Source organism: Pseudopodoces humilis, chromosome 3, assembly GCF_049639895.1.
Source record: "Pseudopodoces humilis isolate 2021_Gansu_Grassland_sample_001 chromosome 3, ASM4963989v1, whole genome shotgun sequence".
Taxonomy (NCBI): domain Eukaryota; kingdom Metazoa; phylum Chordata; class Aves; order Passeriformes; family Paridae; genus Pseudopodoces; species Pseudopodoces humilis.
Window position 1 is genome coordinate 70433404 of NC_142202.1, and position 6585 is coordinate 70439988.

The following is a 6585-nucleotide window of genomic DNA, read 5'->3' on the forward strand; positions in this document are numbered from 1 at the left end:
GGTGCCCGTGGGAGCAGGCAGATTGGCTCGGAGATGATGCTTCTTTCTGAAGCTTCTTTCTTTTGAGGTATTTTGTGCTCTCCCTGAGCCTGTACTGGCAAAGTCCACATCATCAGAATGGTTCTGAAGCACAGGGGACAGACACAAATACAACCCTTAATAGAAGACCTGAGATGAAGTGTAGCTTACAGCTCAGTTCAACAATATAGACATTCCTCTGCCTGTCACATTTCTGACTGAGGCTGCAATTGAGGGTTTTGTTACTTTGTCTGTTTAAATACTATGAAGTTAGATGTTTACTTCTATAAAAGAGATGACATAGTTTTACATGCTGCATGAAAAAAGCACAGCACAAACTTTGTGACACAATTGTGCTTTTTCTCTGGCTTTTCTGCTGAAGCTATATGAGTACAATATCCTTTTAGAGGAGTATCATCTTCCCTGTGTAAGTGATGCCACTTTCCTTTGTGTCTTATCCTCTCCACTCCTCTGGGGGTAACCATTAATTTTCACCACCAAACAAAATTCTACACTTTGTGTATTAAAAAGAAAGTAATGTAATGGGCCCTCCTTCCAACCGAAGTTGCAGTGACCATCTGGAGACCTCCCTATTCAACTTTGGATGAACTTCAGCTGAAGTATGAGAGCCACTTTGGCTCCATACAAGCTGTTCCAAGCCTCATTGTTGCTATTAGCAGTTTTTCTTAGTGACAAGGCTGCATTTTGCCTATTGAAGGTTTAGTTTTAGTGATTCAGCGTGTTTCCATTGTCCACAATTGAGAGTAGATCATTCAGGCTCTTATGTTTCCAGTGCTGTGGATACAATAGCTCATTATCCTGGGGTGGCTTTTTTGTTGGGGGTTTTATGGGGGTTTTGGATAGATGCATAATAGATGCAAGATCTTTTCAGGGGCAAGTTCTTTTCTTGATACCCATGCACAGTGTTTATTGCTATGGGACTCCGTGATTTTAGCCTTCAAAGCAAGCCAGTCATGGAATAGAGTGAGGGCTGTAACCCCAAGTTTTTGTTAAGAAAGGCTGCAGCTCCTCAGCCTGTATCTAGCTTTGTCAATAGGTGATTGCATCTACACGATTCATCAGGGCACAGGTGAGACTCACAGAGGCCACACAGGAGAAGCTGGATTTTATTGTCCTTTAAGTCCATTGGCAGCAGTGGCTTGGAAAATTATTGCAATGGGGGTAAAGTTATGGTGATAAGGAAAGTTATTTGAAGGGCACATTCTTTGTTTCTGATGACATGAAGCTGGTAGTTACTGTCAAAACAGTGGTGAGTTGGGGTCTTACAGGAAAAACTGGAAAACTCTGATAATCTGAATAGCAGTGATGAGAAGGAGTGCAAGGTCATGAACCTAGAGGTTTAGTAATGAGCTCCCAGCTCATAAGGGAAATGGTTATCCACTGAAAGCAATGGAGGCAGAGCAAGCCCCGAGTGTGTTGGTTAATTATAAATTGGTTCTGAGCTTCTGGTGTAATGTGGCTGTGTAAAGGACAAGCGTGATTCCAGAGTGTTCTGGAGAAGAATTTTTCAGGAGTGGCAGAGAAATATTAATGTTGTTGTGCTCATAAGCCTGTACCTGGAATTGCCTTTACAATACTCACCTATGCTAAAAGACATGGATTCAGCTGAAGCAGGTGAAGTGAATGGTTACAGGAATTAGCACAGGGCACTCAAATATACAGGAGTAAACTGTTCTAGCAGAATACAGGGTAAGGAAGAATGTGATTTTGCTCTATAAATACAAGAAAGAATTAAACACATCAAGTGAGAAGGCATATTTAAACAAAAAAAAACCAAATATTGCCTTGAGTAAATAGGTGTGTGTGGCTTGGCTGTGATTTAAGTTTCTAAACAAAAGGTTCTTGAATATTAATAGGAGAAAGAAACCGAAAATACTTGTTAGATTTTAATAATGGAGATGACTATGAAATCATTATCTATGTAGAGAAATCTAGCCCACATTGTCCATTGTTCTGCAGTGTGTTCCTAGGCTTCCTGAAGTACATTGTTAATAACAGGTTTTGATCTTTGTTAAACATGTCTTTTGTGTGTCTGGGTCAGACATTATACGTGCTTGAGTAGCATTTACCTTAGCAATAAAAGCTGGTGAACGCAAGTCTTAAATACTCTGGTCTTGGATTAAATCAAGCTGCCTCTATGTTCAGAGAGATACAATTAATAAAAGGTACCCAACTTTGAAGATTTCAACTTCGGAACATGAAGTCAGGGCCTCTCCTTTACCAGAATACTTCTGATGAGTTTTGTGGGTCCTTCCCAACTCAGAATATTCTGATATTATGTGTGCTTCCTTATCCCTATGTCCTTTATCTCCTCAATCTTCCTCTCCCAAGTCTGGCTACTTGAATGAGTTATCAGCTTTTATGATACTTAGTTCTTTCCCTGTTTTGTGTGCTTTTTACCTCCTGACATTTCTCAGCTTGCCTAAACAACGTTTCTGTGCTTCTCAGTGTCGCTTCCCAAACTGAAACATCTCCTCCTAGGTGGCACAACAAAGTGCCTACTGCTTTTCCTCCATACACTGCAGTGCAGGAGCTTGTCTCCCCTTTGGGAGTGGTGCTAGCAGCTGCTGCCCAGCAGGTCACAGTACAGTGCAGCCAGGTACCCAGTTGCTGCCAGCCAGTACTGACCACCTACTGCCTCTGCTCCTGCTCCCTTATCTCACCTCCTGCAGCAGCCTTTCAGTCTATCCTCTGCCCTTTTCTCTCCACTATAATGCACCTGAGGATCCTGGAAGGGGCCTCTAGCTGAGGAGTCCCCATTGTGCCCCAGGTGTCTGAACCAGCACATGACAGTACCCTGTGCACCATGTGTCACTATCGGTGCAGCTAGGCAGGACACACAAATGCTTTCTCCACTGGCTGTCACACACAGTGACGTACAAGAACAGTCTCTTCAGCTGAAAAACATTAGATTTCCAGCTCTTTGAAGTCCATTTCATCACATACTGTGCTGCAGACTTGGCTTGTGACTCCCTACAGCATTTTCACCCTTACTGTGTGGGTATCACACCATAGCCTGGGCTGTAAAATGGCACAGGACATGGCAAAGTGCCCTGGCTGTGTTCCTGCTGCTTTTCCTGAGTGCCCTGCACTCCTGGGCTAAAAACACCTTTTACTGTTCAGCAGCAAGTACATGAGGATGCCTGTGCTGGGTGGGAAAAAACCCCTTTATTCTGCTTACAAAGAAAGGTTAGCTTGGAATCGCCTAATTGCATCTGGACATTAGTCAATCAAAGGTGTGGTGAGCTAATTAAGAAGATTGTGTTTTTCATTTGTTGCCTCTCTCTAACATTCCTGTAACTGGATACCTTCTTTTTTATTTGAGAGACAGATGGAAAAATAACAAACTTAGATAAACCTTTTTTTGCTCCTTTTTTTTTTTTTTTTTGCTTATTTCTGTGCTCTCTCTAGTGGCACTGTGGGCATCAATTTAACATGAAGTGCAACTGCCATGTACCTCCAGCTGAGATTTTTAGGCATGCTGTGCACACCTCTTTCTCCGTTTTCAGCTGCCCATCTGTATGTGAGTCTGGTGGTACTGCTTTCAGTATTCTGGGGGGCAGAGCTGAGGGGGAGGCCCGTGGGATTCCCCAGGTAGGGTACAAAGCCCATTGCTCCCTACTGCAGCTTTCCACAGATTTATTCTTGGGTGAATCATGAAACTCAGAGAAACGACTAGCACTTTGGAAGTTATAATGAATTCATAGTTACTATTAAGTGTGTGACACCTGAAAACTAGAAATGCAGGAACAGAGAAGGAGCAGCACTCAGATTGAATTTTGCTTTGAATTTCTCCTTTCTGTGAGTGCTCTTAAAGTGGGTGAGGGAAAAACTTGTAAGTGGAATCTGCTTAAAGTGCAGTATCAGATGGCAACTGTATTTAAGAACATCTTAAGCAAAAGCTCTTAAAAATTTTCAGCTCAAAAAAAGCTTTTCCACTATACAATGTCCTTAAAGGTTCTCATTACCTGAAGAAAAAACAATGTGCGCCAAAACCCAGATTGCTTATTTGCTAAAGCTCTAGCTTTTGTTTCTCTCAGGAAACACTGGAATTATCTGGACTCAATGTGGGCTAAGGTTACACCTACCTCCCACTGTGACCGTACTGCAATGCCATGAAACTTCCAACTCTATTATTTCAGTGAATTGTTTTTCAAGACAGCTTTAAAAAATGTTTGCATAGGCAGGGGTTTGGGTTTTTCCTTTTTTTACCTCCAGACCTTCCTGCTCCTTGGAATTCCTGTTTCTGTAACAAGGGGGTTTGAGAGTCTAATTATCTTGGCATAGCAATTTTTCTGTTCATAACTCTGGAGCCATGGCTTGGCACTGGGAGCAGCTGCACAAAGCTCTGCTCACAACCACAATACCTATAGCTAGCTGGGGTGTTAAGCTCCTTTGGGAACTGCTGGGGCTCCAGAGTCAACTACCAGTTTTTCTAATATGAAGACAGCAGAAGTCTCTTAGCTATTCTCCTGCAGTGTAAGGAACTCTTGCTTATATCCTTCAGCAGCTTGACCAAACTGGTTCCTACCTTCTTACCTCTGGTTCAATGAAATTCCAGCTTTAGAAAGGAGAGGCAGAAAGAGCATATAGGCATATGGTCCCTAAAAATGCAAACCAGCTAGGAGTAGGAAGAGGAGAAAAGAGTGGGAGAAACCTTGTTGGGGCTGCTGTAAATCTGATAGCACAGAAATTTAAGTATCTGCCCAGGAGCTTGTCTTTTAAGTCTCTACAATTGTTAATTCGACTGCTAACACACAGTTATAAATACCAGGCAGAATGGGTGTCTGGTTGGTTGGTTGGTTGGTTGGTCTCTCCCCCAGTGGGTATTTCTTCACAGTCATTCTATGCAGCAGAAACTCTGAAGGACCTGTGTCAGAACAGGTCATTGCTGTGATCTTCTGAATGCTCCTTTAGAGGGTTCTGCAGACTGGAACTGGAGTCCCATTTCAAAAAAAAGGTAGTGCAGATACAGGGACCCTCCACCTACACCTCCTCTAACTGCTTGGGAAACATGAAGTAGGGATCTCTGCCTTCATCCAATTTTCCCTTCAGGTATCTCTTTACATCAGAGGAAGTTCTAAGAGAAAGACTGTCAAGCATAAGCAGTGATCTTCCGGTAGGTCAGAAGTAAGGCCAGAATTAATTTACAAGGGAAAGAACAGTCCTCAGCTTATTTCTTCTTCAACACTCCAAGGTGCTTCAAGTCTCTCCAGGAATGCTCTCCTCAGCCAGGATTTTATCTCAAATCCTGGGCCAAAGTCACTGACCTTTCCTTTCAGAAACAGCAAGCGGTAGGTCTGGGTTTGGGATGTGCACATCAAAGAGCAGCTATTTTCAGTATAGATCCAGGTACAGCAACTTGGATAACAACACTGAGAGCTCTGGTCACCAACCAGCTCTAAGACACACCTGCATGATTACAGCACACCTAAATTACTGAACAGGACATTAGTGAAAATATTTTATTAGGATTCTCAATTCATTGTCATCACCCACTAATAGAAAAATCAAGTTCCCTAAAGACTGTTCTATGGAAAAAGGTAAGAGTGAGGCTGCAAATAGTATTTAGTATTTAAAAATATAATTTAGCTTTTTAAATGTGGGGTTTTTAGTTGTGTACCATTTTAATTGTGTGGGAAAGGTATTGAAAAAACTCACTTTGGCATATGGAAAATTCACAAATTCACTTGCAATTTTTAGAAATAAGGTTTTTTTCTTTTTTATATGCGGGACAATACAGTATATGACAAGATGTAATTCAGGAGGTTTCTTTATGTTTCCATAGGAGATTCCATCTCAGTCGTTTTTCCTCCCTCTATACCTTTTACATCTCTGCATGCTGTAGACTACGAGTGAAAGCGAATCTGATGCAAAATATCTACAAACTTCAGCCTTCTTGTTTTTGCCTGTCAAGAAATGTAAACTGCAACATTTGAAACAGGTTAATAGTCGTTTAGTAAGCATTTCAGTCTACAAGACGATGGTTCGGAAATTCAGTTTGAATTACTATTGTAAAGTCCACGAAGGAATAAATGGCATTATTTCTACAGGGAGTCACACTGAGTAAAATCTCTTTTTTAGTAAGCTTTTAAGTGTCAATTATAAAGAACAGTGATGAAGAAAGAAGAAAATAACTACTCAAGTACTACTACTACACATCTTTCCCCAGAAGATACCTGGAATTCATCATTCTTACATGGACATAACCAGAATAATCTGCATGATTTGTAAACCCAGAGGTTATTTTCACCTCCTGCACAAGTTAGCTGGAAGTAGGGAATATTTTTGGTTTTTAAAATAGACTAACATTTCCATATCTTGAATTTTGATAAAACAGGGATCTAAATGCAGGTGTGATTTAGCTTTCTCACAATGTCCTTAATAAGCATCACATTACAGATGTGTAGATGTGGCATTGGGGATATGACTGAGTGGTGAACTTTTTAGTGCTGGTTGAACTTGATGATCTTAAAAGTATTTTCTGGTCTAGAGGATTCTATGGTTCTATGTTATTCCCTTGTTTCCTTTTGTATTTAAGTCTTG